Below are 15,143 nucleotides of genomic sequence, written 5' to 3'. Positions count from 1 at the left end.
GCATTTTTAAAAAGCCTTAAATGACTGCACAGCAGTTTGGCGAGTGGCCCTTGGCCAGCATGCAGTTCCAGAGCTTGTCCACTAGATGCTGCTGTCCGCTAGCACCAGAAGGAGGACAGCAAGCCAGAGACGGGTGGCTGGGGAAGGGATTCGTTCTCCCAAGCCATGGAGTGAGAGCCTGAGGGGGATTGATGTGCAAGACGTGGTCTCTGCACACAAGGAACTGAAGCAGGTGTCAGGTGTTTCGCAGGCATTATTTTACTTTCATAACAATAGATAAGTATTATTTGTTTAGCAGATGAGGAAATGAGACTCAGAGAGGTTAATTAACTTGCCTGAGGTCACACAGCCAGTGGACCAGCAAAGTGGCTCTGGTCTGTCTGACTGGGTTTCCTCCTGAGTGGTTATCATAACAAGCACTATAATGGCATTTCCTTGGAACCAGGCCTTGTTAAATTATGCTTAGTTGCTCATGTCATCCTCAGGATACAATATGAGATAGGTACTTTTATTTATTTATTTATTTATTTATTTATTTATTTATTTATTTATTTATTTATTTATTTATTTTGGAGACAGAGTCTCACTCTGTCGCCCAGACTGGAATGCAGTGGTGCAATCTTGGCTCACTGCAACCTCCACCTTCTGGGTTCAAGTGATTCTTGTGCCTCAACCTCCCGAGTAGCTGGCACTACAGGCGTGGGCCACCATGCCTGGCTAATTTTTGTATTTTTTAGTAGAGACGGGGTTTCACTATGTTGGCCAGGCTGGTCTTGAACTCCTGACCTCAAATGATCCACCCACCTTGGCCTCCCAATGTGCTGGGATTACAGGCGTGAGCCACTGCGCCCACCCGTGGTACTATTAGCCCCATTTTGCAGATGAGAAAACTGAGGTTCACAGAGGTTAAGCCCATACAGCTACAGATTTGTGTCCTTTGAGTTTGTGCTCTAAATGACCACACTGCTGCCATGTTTCACCACCCAGCAGCAACCGGTCATAGGGTGGGAGTAGCCCCCATCAATATATAGAGGTCCCAGAACTCTGTTCCAGAGACACAAAGACACAGAGCCTGCCCCCAAGGTCCCTAGAGTGGTATGGGGAAAGCAGGACATGCAGTCCCATCCTTAGGGTGTGGACTCTCCACAGATGTGCTGAGCGACTCGAGCTGAGTGTTGAGTGTTTTACCCTCTCTGGGTCTCAGTGTCATCACCTAAAATTAGGGGACTCTGTAAGAGAAAGTGCCTCTCAGACGTAGACTTGCCAACCATGATTTTTTTTTTTTTGAAACAGGCTCTGACTCTGTCACCCAGGCTGAGTACAGTGGCGCGATCTTGGCTCATTGCAACCTCTGTCTCCTGAGTTCAAGCAATTCTCCTGCCTCAGCCTCCTGAGTAGCTGGGATTACAGGTGCCTGCCACCATGCCTGGCTAATTTTTGTATTTTTAGAGGAGGCGAGGTTTAACCCTGTTAGCCAGGCTGGTCTCGAACTCCTGACCTTGTGATCGACCAGCCTCAGCCTCCCAAAGAGCTGGGATTACAGGTGTGAGCCACCGTGCCCGGCCATTATTATTATTATTATTTTTTTGAGATGGACTCTTGCTCTGTCACCCAGGCTGGAATGCAGTGGCACAATCTTGGCTCACTGCAACCTCCACCTCCCAGGCTCAGGCGAGTCTCCTGCCTCAGCCTCCTGAGAAGCTGGGACTATAGGCGTGCACCATCATGCCCGGCTTTTTTTTTTTTTTTTTTCCTATTTTTTTAGTAGAGACAGGGTTTTGCCATGTTGGCCAGACTGGTCTAGAACTCTTGACCTCAAGTGATCCTCCCGCCTCAGCCTCCCAAAGTGCTGGGATTACAGGCATGAGCTCTGTTTATTTTTTGTAGAGATGGGGGTCTCATTATGTTGCTCAGGCTGATCTTGAACTTCTGATCTCAAGGGATCCTCCTGACTCAGCCTCCCAAAGTGCTGGGATTATAGGCATGAGCCACTGTACCCAGCTTCCATGATGATTTATTACAAAATCATAGCACTTAAACAAATAGAGGTGAAGTTACCTACTCTAAAATGCACCAAAATTTCAGCTCGATGATCATTACACATGTACATTACCTGTGTGATCATCACCCAGACCTAGATAAGCAACACTTCTAGCCTTTGGGAGGCTGTGTGGGGCCTGCTCCTAGTTAATCTCCCGAGCCGGAGATGACCATGCCGGCCTCTGTCACCGAACATCCATTCGGCTTGTTTTTGACCCTCGTAAGAATGGAAGGTACGTTTTTGGGTGTGGCTTCTTTTGTTCAACATTATGCATATGGGATTCATGCTGTTGCATGAAGCTGTAGTTAACTCATTTTATTACCATGTATAGTATTTGATTGAATGAATATTCTGCAATGTATATGTGGATGTTTGGGCTGTTTCCAGATTTTAGTTTTATGTATAAAGCTGTGTGTTACAGTTTTTGTTGTTTGTTTGTTTGAGACGGAGTCTCGCTCTGTTGCGCAGGCTGGAGTGCAGTAGCGTGATCTCAGCTCATTGCAAATTCTGCCTCCCGGGTTCGTGCTATTCTCCTGCCTCAGCCTCCCAAGTAGCTGGAATTACAGGTGTGAGCCACCAAGCCTGGCTAATTTTTGTATTTTTAGTAGAGACGGTGTTTTGCCATGTTGACCAGGCTGGTCTCGAACTCCTGACCTCCAGTGATCCACCTGCTTTGGCCTCTCAAAGTGCTGGGATTATAGGCGTGAGGTTCTGTGCCCCGCCTTTGTGTCACAGTTTTAAAGGAGAAGAGAAAGGAGCTAACATTTCTCTCTTTTTTTTTGAGATGGAGTCTCGCTCTGTTGCCCAGGCTGGAGTGCAGTGGCGCAATCTTGGCTCACTGCGAGCTCCGCCTCCCCGGTTCACGTCATTCTCCTGCCTCAGCCTCCCAAGTAGCTGGGACTACAGGCGCCCACCACCACGCCCGGCTAATTTTTTGTATTTTCGGTAGAGACGGGGTTTCACCATGTTAGCCAGGATGGTCTCAGTCTCCTGACTTCGTGATCCACCCGCCTCGGCCTCCCAAAGTGCTGGGATCACAGGCGTGAGCCACCCCACCCAGCCAGAGCTAACATTTCTCAAGCATTAAGTGTTAACTGTCTCCAACAATGGGCTAAGGACTGGAGATGAGAAATGACTAAAACCTCATATTGCTCTCCCAAAGCTCACCACCTAGCAGGAGAGAGAGGTAAGTGAGCAAGCAGGACAAGGCAGGCGTAGAGGTGGAGACTGGTGGGGTTGAGGGAACAGTGGAGCATGGGGGAAGAGCACCAGGGCGTCAGAGGGGGACTTCTCAGAGAAGGAGCTCTCTGAATTGAGTCTTAAAGGATATAGGAATCCCTGAAGTGAAGACCCAGAAGCACTGGGGCAGAGCACATACAAAAGTGCCAAGGTTTGAGTGGCTGGAGCACAGGGTACATGTGACAAGAGATGAAGCAGACCAAGGTCAGATCACAAAAGGTCTTACATGTTCAGGTAAGGAGTTGATCCTGAAGACAAGAGGGAGCCCCTGAAGGGTGACCCAATTAGACTGTGACAGAAGAAAAGAGGGCTCAGGACCAGGCAGGGTGAATACTCTCATTTCATGATTCATGGGAGGCTGACGTGGAGTGCTTGGGGGAGGGCAGAGACAGGGTGGCAGGGGTGGAGGCTGTGAGAATCCATTCGGGGTCAGCAGGGAGAAGGAGAGGACAGTCTCGGTGAGGGGGGGGACTTTACAAGGTATACTCACCAGCTTTAGTGACAGATTGGATGTGGGGTGAGGCAGAGGAGGAGTGTGGCTTGAGTCCCAGATTTGGCCCTGGTGCCTGTGTGGGTTTGTGGCTGAGACAGTCCTGGGCTGGAGGTAGGGAGGCTTTAGGGCATCAGACAGGATTGGATGGGAATGGCCAGGGCTTCTGTGTGAGGTGAGAAAAGGGCCAAGAACAGAGTCCTGGGGGACATTTATGAAGGGGGGCCAAGTGCCACGGCGGCTCATGCCTGTAATCTTAGCACTTTGGGAGGGCAAAGAGGGCGGATCACTTGAGCTCAGGAGTTTAAGACCAGTTTGGTCAACATAGTCAGATTTTGTCTCTACTAAAAATTAAAAAAAAAAAAAAAAAATTAGCTGGGCGTGGTGGTTCGTGCCTGTTGTCCCAGCTCTTGGAGAGGCTGAGGTGGAAGGCTCACTGGAGCCCAGGAGGTCAAGGAAGCAGTGAGCCAAGATCATGCCACTGCACTCCAGCCTGTGGCAGGCAAAAGAGGGAGGTTCTGTCTCAAAAACAAAAAAAAACCAAAATGGCGGGGGCTGGGGAGGAATGGCCAGGGAGAGAGTGGGGAGAGAGAGGGGAGAGAAGAGGGAGAGAGGGGGAGGCTCTGGGGGCTCTGGTGACCCCTGCTCATTGTCCAACCAAATCTACGCTCCCCGTGCTGCCTGGGTAGGCACATTTCCCAGCCCCTTTGCACTCAGGTACGACTATGTGATTTCATTCCGACCACTGGGCTGCAAAGGGGAAGGGGTGTGTGCGTCTCCCAGCCTGGCCTTTAAGACCCTGGGCCTGCCCGCCCCACACTCCCTTGCCCTTCCTGCTGGCTGGAACCTGGCATGGCGGTCACTCAGCTTCCGTCCTGAGTCACTGGCAGGGCCCTAGGGGGCAGCACAGCAGCACATGGAAGGAACCTGGTCCCCAATGGCCGTGAGAGCTGCCTGCTGACCTGGAATGTTCACCTGCAACACAGGAAAGAAGCAAATTTTACATTCTTCAAGCCATCATCTTTTTTTGGATCTCTTTGTTCTAGGAGTTTAGCCTAACTGATACAACTTAGCCTAAGTTAAACAGTTTAGCATAGCCCAAATAATACAGAGAATTAACCTAACTAATGAAAAAATAATTAGCCTAATTAATACAATGGAAAATTAAACATAATAATATTGGCCTAACAAACACAATTTACTCTAACTCATCCAAGAACCAAAGGAGAAGAGTATCAAGAAAGGAGGAAAACAGGGTGGAATGTCACACAAAGATGGGATAAGGCCATGCACAGTGGCTCATGCCTGCAATCCCAGCACTTTGGGAGGCTGAGGTGGGTGGATCACTTGAGGTCAGGAGGTTGAGACCAGTCTGGGCAACATGGTGAAACCCCGTCTCTACTAAAAATACAAAAATTGCCGGGCGCGGTGGCTCAAGCCTGTAATCCCAGCACTTTGGGAGGCCGAGACGGGTGGATCACGAGGTCAGGAGATCGAGACCATCCTGGTCTACACGGTGAAACCCCGTCTCTACTAAAAATACAAAAAAACTAGCCGGGCAAGGTGGCGGGCGCCTGTAGTCCCAGCTACTCGGGAGGCTGAGGCAGGAGAATGGCGTAAACCCGGGAGGCGGAGCTTGCCGTGAGCTGAGATCCGGCCACTGCACTCCAGCCTGGGCAACAGAGCGAGACTCCGTCTCAAAAAAAAAAAAAAAAAAAATTAACCGGTGTGGTGGAGCAGCCATAGTCCCAGCTACTCAAGAGGCCAAGGTGGGAGGATCACTTGAGCCGGGGGAGGTGGAGGTTGAAGTGAGCTGTGATTGCACCACTGTACTCCAGCCTGGGTGGCAGAGTGAGACCCTGTCTTTAAAAAAAAAAAAAAAAAAAAGATCAGATACAGGATGAGGAAGGTCCACTGGCCTTGGCAAGTGGGAGGTCACCAGTGACTCTAGAGAGCCTAGGGAGCCAGTGGGGAGTGGGGATGAAACGGGAGGGAAAGAAGCAGATCCAGCTCATGCATCTCTTTTGAGGAACTTGGATGAGGAAGGGCAGAGATGAGGAAGGCTCTAGAACGAACCCAGGATCCAGCATGATTATAGTGTGTTAGGAGAGAGGGAGGGGTTGGGGACACTAGAAAGAAGAGAGGAAGGCCTCTGTGGAGGGCAGGCGCTGGGCCCCAGATCTCAGGTGGACAGGGAGGGACAAGCGTGTTCCCAAACAGGCTCAGCCTCCTGCTCCTATGCACACGCATACACATGAACACACATGCACACACACCTGACACAAGAGCCTGGAGACAGGCCGGGCACGGTGGCTCATGCCTGTAATCCCAGCATTTTGGGAGGTTGAGGCGAGTGGGTCACTTGAGGTCCGGAGTTCGAGACCAGCCTGGCCAACATGGTGAAACTCCGTCTCTACTAAAAATACAAAAATTAGCTGGGCGTGGTGGCAGGTGCCTGTAGTCCCAGCTATTCGGGAGGCTGAGGCAGGAGAATCGCTTGAACCCAAGAGGTGGAGATTGCAGTGAGCCGAGATTATGCCATTATCCTCTAGCCTGGATGACAGGGCAAGACTCCGTCTCAAAAAACAAAACAAAACAAAAAAAAAAGCAAAAGAAGAAGAAGAAGAGGGGCTGGGTGTGGTGGCTCACACCTATAATCCTAGCATTCTGGGAGGCCAAGAAGGGAGGATTGCTTAAGGCCAGGAGTTCGAGACCAGCCTGGGCAACATAGTGAGTCCCCCATCTACAAAAAATTAAAAATAAAGAATTAGCCGGGTGTGGTGATGCATACCTGTAGTCCTAGATGCTCGGGAGTCTGAGGTGAGAGGATTGCTTGAGCCTGGGAGGTCAGGGCTTCAGTGAGCTGTGATTATGCCACTACACTCCACCCTGAGAGACAGAGAGAGACCCTGTCTCCAAAATTAAAAGTAAAGAAATAAATATATTAAAAAATTAGCCAGGCACAGTGGCATGTGCCTATTGTCCCAGCTACTCAGGAGGCTGAGACAAGAGGATCACTTTAGCCCAGGAATTTGAGACTGCAGTGAGCTATGATCACACCACTGCACTGCAGCCTGGGTGACAGAGTGAGACCTTATCTCAAAAAAAAAAAGGTGAAAGAATAAAAGGCTGGGTGCAGTGGCTCATGCCTGTAATTCCACCACTTTGAGAGGCCGAGGTGGGTGGATCACCTGAGGTCAGGAGTTCGAGACCAGCCTGGCCAACATGGCGAAACCCTGCCTCTACTAAAATACAAAAATTAGCCAGGTGTGGTGGCAGGCGCCTGTAGTCCCAGCTACGCGGAAGGCTGAGGCAGGAGAATTACTTGAACCCGGGAAGTGGAGGTTGTAGCGAACTGAGATCACTCCACTCCAATCTAGCCTGGGTGACAGTCTCAAAACAAACAAAAAAACCAGAAGGGAAGTAGGGAAGTGAAGTGTCCTCCACCCTTGATCCCTCCCACAGAGAGACCTGTCTCAGGGAAATAAGCGCCGCAGTTCCATAAGGCAGGAGCTTATGGAGGGAAGGGGGAGATTGGGGATCCACTCCCAGGGATGCGGTGATCCTTGATCCCATGGCCGTGGCAGTGTGGCAGCAGGGCTGCCTTTGCTGTTTTTGTGGCCCAGAGGGTGGGGACCTGGGAGCAGGAGCTGGATAGAAAGTAGGGAACCCCTGTGGTAATCACGCCTATGGCTTATAAGGGCCTGTATATCTGTCCATGTGTGTCTGTGTGGCCCTGTGAACAGGGAGCTCTGTGTGTGTGTCTGCTGGGGGTGATCCTCGGGTTTGTTCATGAGTCGCAAAGGAGTGTCTGGATATGCATGTGTGTGCACCGGCCTCGAGTGTGCCATCCCCTGCATTTGTCTATCCCACATGCATGCGTGTGCATCTCTTGGCTCTGCATAGCTCTGTGTCTAGGAGTGTGTAACATGTGTTCCCCCTACCTTGAAACAGAAACTGGGTCAGCCTGGAGATGTGTGGGCCGGAGTGGAGTTAGGCATGGATTCTTCAGCAGTACCAGGCTGGATGGGGAGTGATGGTAGGAGTGCAGGAGAGGGAGGGGGAGGGGGCTGGGAAAGGTACCCTTGCACCTGGGAGCCCCTTAGCCCCTTCCCAACACCTGCCCTGGTGGAAGGGGGACAAAGAAGAGAAAGTAGGGGAGAATCTTATCACACAGGGACCAGGCATATGGGGTGGGGAGGCATATAGAGAGGGGGAGGTGTTGGTGTCCTGGCCTGGGGCTAGTTAAGTGGGGGACCAGCTGCTGCATGAAACAGGTGTCTGGGATTTTGGTCATAAAAAATGTCTTTTCTTCATTGGAAAAAAGGCTGGCATCTTTCCTGCCTGGTACCACGAGACCTGCTGTAGCAATATTTCTTAGCAATCCAAAGAAAAAGAAAAAAAAAAAAAAAAAGCTGGGCAAGGTGGCACACACCTGTAATCCCAAGTACTCAGGAGACTGAGGCAGGAGGATCACTTGAGCCCAGGAGTTTGTGACTGAAGTGCACAATGATAGCACCTGTGAATAACGGCTGCGCTCCAGCTTGTGAATAACCACTGCACTCCAGCCTGGGCAACATAGGGACATCATGTCTCTTTTAAAAAAAAGAAAAAAAAAAGGCCGGGCGCGGTGGCTCATGCCTATAATTCCAGCACTTTGGGAAACCAAGGTAGGTGGATCACAAGGTCAGGAGATCGAGACCATCCTGGCTAACACAGTGAAACCCTGTCTCTACTAAAAATACAAAAAATTAGCTTCCTCCTCTACATTAACCTTGGCATAAAGAGAAGCTGCAGGTAGCCTCTGAGGGGCTTCTCCCCTTGATAGGGACAAGGACTGAGAGGCATCCGACCAGAAGTGGGAGGGAGGGCTGGGTTTGGTTAAAACGAAGGTGTGGGCACCTATTTCTATATCTTGCCAGGGATGCGGGAAGGGGCAGCCTGCGTTGTTTTCTGCATTCCTCTGGACAAGGACACAATAGAGCCAGGGCACTCTGCCTAGGGACCTGGCTGCATCAAAAGGACCTCCAGTGCCAGAAGGGAGAATCCTTCCTCCTCTGGACCCTGAGTGCTGCAGTCAGAGAGACATCGATTTGTCTGTTCCCCCAGTGCTGAATGCTCCTTGATCTGAGGTCCATAAGTCCCAGCCCCATAACCCACTGCACCGCCCCTGTGTAATGGGAGTGGGGAGTGTAAATGCCAGGATCCAGATAGGGCAGTGGGCCAGCCCCCATGCCAAGCCTCTTTGGGGGAGGACGTGCTCTCCCCACCCCAGCCTTGCGCCCACCCTGCCTCCAGCTTTCCACTTCCTCCTCCATCTGAGCCTTGCAGCAGCAGCACCTCCTTTCTGGGGCCCAGCCAAGTAGCACTCAGCCCACGGCAGGCAGGCTCACAGCAGCCGCAGAGCAGCCTTGCTCCCTGGCGCCTGCTCCTCCCCTCTCCCAGCCTCCTCCGGCCCCTCCCTTCTTGTGTTCTGCAACCTGGAGCTTGCACGGAGAGCCCCCTGTCATGTCTGGGGCTCTATGATGGGTGCCTGGTTGGTCCAGTTGGTCCAAGTCCTGATGAGCTCTATGTCACCCTGAGCCAATGTGGCCATCACCTCTGTTAGTCCTTTCTGAGTTCCAAGTCAGTCCAGACCCCTATGGCCACTGTGGGTTCCATGTCACTCTGGACCAAAACAGGCACCACTTCAGTTTAATCCCTATAGGCTCTGTGATTCCCTGAAGCAACATGGGCGCCCTATCAATCAGTCCCACCCCCCTGGCCTCCATGTCACTCCAGGCCCTGTGAGCCTTTTCCCAGTGTGGGCTGCTACAGGCTCCCTGACACTCTGGGCTGGCTTCTATGTTGGTTTGGGCCAAGTTAGGTGTCCTATAGCTCTAATTCCATGGCAGGCTGGATACTGTGGACAGACACCATCTTGATCAGCACTGTGGACCTCCCCTTAGGCCGGGCGCCTTTGGGCTTAGCCTCTGAGCCCACTCTGGACTCTTGTTGGTCCTGTGTTCGCCTGAGCCAAAGGGAGCTCTGTGTTGCTCTAGTTCCTTGTAGTCCCTCACCACTTGATGGGGGCCGGGAGGCCAGCAGCACTGGCATCACCTGAGACTTGCTAGCAATGCAGACTCTTAGGCCCCACTCCAGGCCTCCCTAATCAGAATCTACATTTGTCAACAAGATCCTAGAGGATCCCGGCACATGTTCAAGTTTGAGAAGCACCGTCATCAAATTCATGCTGACCTGAATCAAGGCAGGAACTTTACTGACCCAATTCCACGTCAGCTCCATGACACCTGGGCCAGTGTGGTGACAAGAGACCCCCCTCCCCCTGCCCCATGTGAATGGAGGTGTTCTCCCTCTGGACACCCCCTCTCCTGCCACACAGGTCTATGCCACTCCTCTGTCTCCTCTTCTTTTCTTCCACCCAGAGATCTTGCCTCTAACCAACTTCCTTCTCCAAAACCAATGCCCATTGCCCTGCCCAGCGTATCTGGCCCCCCCTGCACAGAATCCAAGCACAAAGGACTTTTGTCATCCCCTACTCTGAGCCTGGCTCTGGGGCTCCTCCCGACCCTCCCTCCCGGCCAGCCTCCTGCCGCCACCTCAGGCCACCCCAGCTGGAGGCTGCTGCGGTACTTTTCCATCCCTGCTGTTCTCTGCCTTACACACACGTTGCACAGATAGATCCAAAGTCTATATCTATATATACCTCTCACCCCCCCACCCCCGGACGTCGTGCGTCTCGTTTGCCAGGCTGTGGTCGTGCAGTCTGTCGCTCGTTAAGGCTCTGTCTCAGATTTGCATGTTTAATATTTTATCCAGGAAGTGCTTCTGGCTGGGGCTCCGGGAGGTGGTGTGAAGCTGACAGAATGTCAGGCCCCGGAATGGTTGCTCACGGGTGGTGGCGGTGGGACGAGTGTCTGCGGGACTGGGGATGGTGACGCCAGTTCCTGGCTGCTTGTCTGGGCTTCAGCATTGGGGTGGGGTGGCAGGAGGTGGGCTTGGGGAGAACATGCTGGAGATCAGCCCCCAGCTGCACAGACAGCTTCCCTTCCTTGGGCCACATGGCTATCGGAAGGATGGGCCCCGAATTTGAACTTACTTTTTAGGTTCAGCAGCTCCACTAGGTCTTAGTCACTTCCGTGTCCGGGGATTTTCCAGGAGGAAGAAGCCCTTTGACTCCATGGGGAAGTGGCGGTAACTCATCCTCTTCCTGGTTCACCCTGTACCCGGGACAAACCATGTAGGAGAACAGAGTGGGAAAGAGAAAATGGGCTGCCACAATGTGACCTTGGGGAGCCATTGAGCCCTTTTTTTTTTTTTTTTTTTTGAGACAGCATCTCCTTTGTCGCCCAGGCTGGAGTGCAGTGGTGCCATCTCAGCTCACTGCTACCTTCACCTCCCAGGTTCAAGCAATTCTCTGCCTCAACCTCCCAAGTAGCTGGGATTACAGGCACCTACCACCATGCCCAGCTAATTTTTGTATTTTTAGTAGAGACAGGGTTTCACCATCTTGGCCAGAGTGGTCTCAAACTCCTGATCTCAAGTGATTTGCCCGCCTCGGCCTCCCAAAGTGCTGGGATTATACCGTGCCCGGAGGCCAAGCTCTTTTTTTTTTTTTTAGATGGAGTCTCACTCTGTTGCCCAGGCTGGAGTGCAGTGGTGCTATCTCAGCTCACTGCAACCTCCACTTCCCAAGTTCAAGTGATTCTCCTGCCTCAGCATCCCAAGTAGCTGGGATTACAAGCGCGAACCACCATGCCTGGCTAATTTTTGTAGACGGGTTTCATTATGTTGGCTAGGCTGGTCTTGAACTCCTGACCTCAGGTGATCCTCCCACCTTAGCCTCCCAAATTACTGGAATTACAGGCGTGAGCCACCGCACCCAGGGTATTGAGCTCTTTGGGTTCCTGTGGGTGACAGGGGAGGACCATGAGCATCTTTACCCTCGCCGCCCCCCAGCATGTTAGAGACCTGAGTCAGTGGCAGGCACTATAGAGCACTGAAGAAATCCCTTCTGTTCCCAGATATTTGTAAATAACTCAGCGGGCAGGAGGGGGAAAGGAGGGAGAAAGATGAGACTCTGGCCCAAGGGCAGATGGAATCATCTGAAGATGGAGAAAGGGAGGAGGGGGGAGCAGACAGACACAGGCCTTTCATTCTGACCCTTGCCAGGCATGAAATGCCTGATTGTGCTTGTGTCCAGAGGGCTCAGTGGGGCCTGGAGGTCGGAGGGAGAAGGGAGAGCCAGCTCCATCCCCCAGGTCCTTCGGGAACAAGCTCCCCACACAATTCTGCTGCAGTCTGGTGGGGGGTCAGACAGAAAGGGATTCTTTTTTTTGTTTGTTTTTGAGATGGAGTCTCGCTCTGTCACCCAGGCTGGAGTGTAGTGGCGCAATCTTGGCTCAATGCAACCTCTGCCTCCTGGGTTCAAGCAATTCTTGTGCCTCAGCCTCCCGAGTAGCTGGGATTACAGGCGTGCCATAGGCTGGCTAATTTTTGTGTGTGTGTGTGTGTGTGTATATATATATAGTAGAGATGGGGTTTCACCATGTTGTTCAGGCTGGTCTTGAACTCCTGACCTCAAGTGATCCGCCAGCCTGGCCCTCTCAAAGTGCTGGGATTACAGGTATGAGCCTCCGCGCCCACCCAGAAAGGGCTTCTTAGCAACAGAGGGAGTGTGGCCCCAGGTCGCACTCTCCCCACCCCTTGCTGAGTTTCAGGGCCTGGAGGTTTATCCGTGCAGAATTTCTGGGGTCAGTCCTGGCTGGGGCAGGAGCAGAGGAAGGGGGTGTCAGTGGGAGCGTGTATGTGATTATCCCTCAGTCTGCAAATGGGACCTCCTCCTACCCCAGACAGTTCCACATTTGCTCCCAGCTGCTCCTCCCCCAGGTGCCAAGTTGGGAAGTTCTTCCCGGCGTCTAGCTTCAGTTCCTTCCACTGCCACTGCAGTGCGATTACTCTCTGTTCTGCTATTTGGAGGCCGGAGGGGAGGCAGTGTTAGGGATCTTCAGGTCCTGGGGTTTGTGCCTTGTGGTCTGATGTGGAAACCGAGAGGTCAGTCTCCCAATCCTGTTCATTCTCTGCCCACGTCCATAGAGCAATGAGCCGCTAGGTAAAGGGGTGCCCTCCTGCCGGCACCCCACCATCCACCCCAGTGACAAGAAGTTGGGAAGCTTAAAGGGCCTCCAAACAGCCGACACCGCCAAACCCTGCACTGAAGTGCAGGCGTTTTATAAGAGGGGGCCCTCTGCTCCTCATAATTCCCTCCATCTAGGTTAGTGGTTTGCGAACGCCTTTCGGGACTTTTTGTACACTTGGGACTTTTTGCCCAAAGGATATCATGCAGAAGCAGAGAGAAAGAAAACCAAGAACAGCCAAGCCGCTGTGGGGCCACTGAGGGCGGGGGCAGGGCGACCTGCCGGGTCCACTCCTCCAGCCTCCCGGAAGCTCCTCCTCCTCCTCCTACCCCACCACATCCCACGGGGGCTTCTGAGAGCGCCCCGGGGATTCCCAGTGCTTGGCGGGGCACAGTTAGAAAAACACTGATCTGCAAAACTGAGTTCCTTAACTCCTGGAATCTGCCAATCAAAGGGAAAGGGGGCCAGCAGAGATAGGAATATAACCGGCAGTCCCACAGGGCCAACTGGATGACAAGGAAAGAGGAGGTAGAGAGACGCTGAAGAGCGGAAAGAGCAGACTGCAGACCCGACGGGCTCTGCAGGCTGGGGCCATTCCATTTGGGGGCGACATTGATTGGTCCTCAAGAATCTCCAGAGCCTGGACTGAATTATAGCACATGCTGGGGTTGGGAGGCAGGTCTGGGCTTCAAGGAAAAGAATTATATGATAAATTTGAGAGGAGAACCTTCCATAGTGGTTAAAATACAAAAATATGGAACAACGTGCATCCTTGAAGGCAAGTCCTCAGCCTGCTGGGTCTGTTGACTCACCTGAAAAGCTCATAGCCTTAGGATCTTGAGCAGCGGTTCTTAAATGGGGAGATTTTGCCCTCCCTCCCCACATTTGGCAATGTCCGGGAACATTTTTGGTTGTCACAACTCGGTAGTTGCTAATGGCATCTAACGGGTAGAGCTCAGGGATGCTGCTAAGTATCTTACGATGCTCCAGAAAACCCCCTTCAACAAAGAATTACCCAACTCCAAATATCAATAGCACTGAGGTTGAGAAAGCCTGGTCTAGACTCTAGACAATACTGGAGTCTTTACTGTATTTATTTATTTCCCCAAGTAGAGGGTATGTTTCTGGAAGTTAGAAATAATGACTTTCCTGCTTGTCTACTGCATCTACCTGAGCACCTTACACTCAGCAGTGCTTTACAAGTATTTGTCAGACAAATGCGAGAATAAAGGACCCACCTTGACATGGTCAGCAGCACTCCCCTTTCTATCCAGAGCTGGGTTTGGCAGAGGCACGTGCTACATCTCAAATTTAGTTAATAGGTCTTGCAAGGGATCCTGATCCCAGGCAACCCTGGGAGAAAGCTGGGGAGGGCTCGCCCAAAAGTGCCTGAGCTATTGACTCAAAAATACCAGATGCTCATTTCTGATGCAATTTACATCTCATATGCATACTGCTTTGAATATGATTTGCAAGCTGCTCCTTTAAAGTCAAAAGACACATGGCTGGGCACGGTGGCCCATGCCTGTAATCCCAGCATTTTGGGAAGCTGGGGCAGGTGGATCACCTGAGGCCAGGAGTTTGAGTCCAGTCTGGGCAACATGGCAAAACCCCATCTCTATTAAAAATACAAAAATTGGCCGGGCGCGGTGGCTCAAGCCTGTAATCCCAGCACTTTGGGAGGCTGAGACGGGCGGATCACAAGGTCAGGAGATCGAGACCATCCTGGCTAACACGGTGAAACCCCGTCTCTACTAAAAAAAAAAAAATACAAAAAACTAGCCGGGCGAGGTGGCGGGCGTCTGTAGTTTCAGCTACTCAGGAGGCTGAGGCAGGAGAATGGCATAAACCCGGGAGGCGGAGCTTGCCGTGAGCTGAGATCCGGCCACTGCACTCCAGGCCGGGCGACAGAGCAAGACTCCGTCTCAAAAAAAAAAAAAAAAAAAAAAATACAAAAATTGGCCGGGCGCGGGGGCTCACACCTGTAATCCCAGCACTTTGGGAGGCTGAGACGGGCGGATCACGAGGTTAGGAGATCGAGACCATCCTGGCTAACATGGTGAAACCTTGTCTCTACTAAAAATACAAAAAATTAGCTGGGCGTGGTGGTGGGCGCCTGAGTCCCAGCTACACAGGAGGCTGAGGCAGGAGAATGGCGTGAACCCGGGAGGCAGAGCTTGCAGTGAGTCGAGATCGCGCCACTGCACTCCAGCCTGGGCGACAGAGCAAGACTCTG

This window comes from Piliocolobus tephrosceles, chromosome 16 (genome assembly GCF_002776525.5).
Source record: "Piliocolobus tephrosceles isolate RC106 chromosome 16, ASM277652v3, whole genome shotgun sequence".
Lineage (NCBI taxonomy): Eukaryota > Metazoa > Chordata > Mammalia > Primates > Cercopithecidae > Piliocolobus > Piliocolobus tephrosceles.
This window is presented reverse-complemented; position numbering follows the sequence as displayed.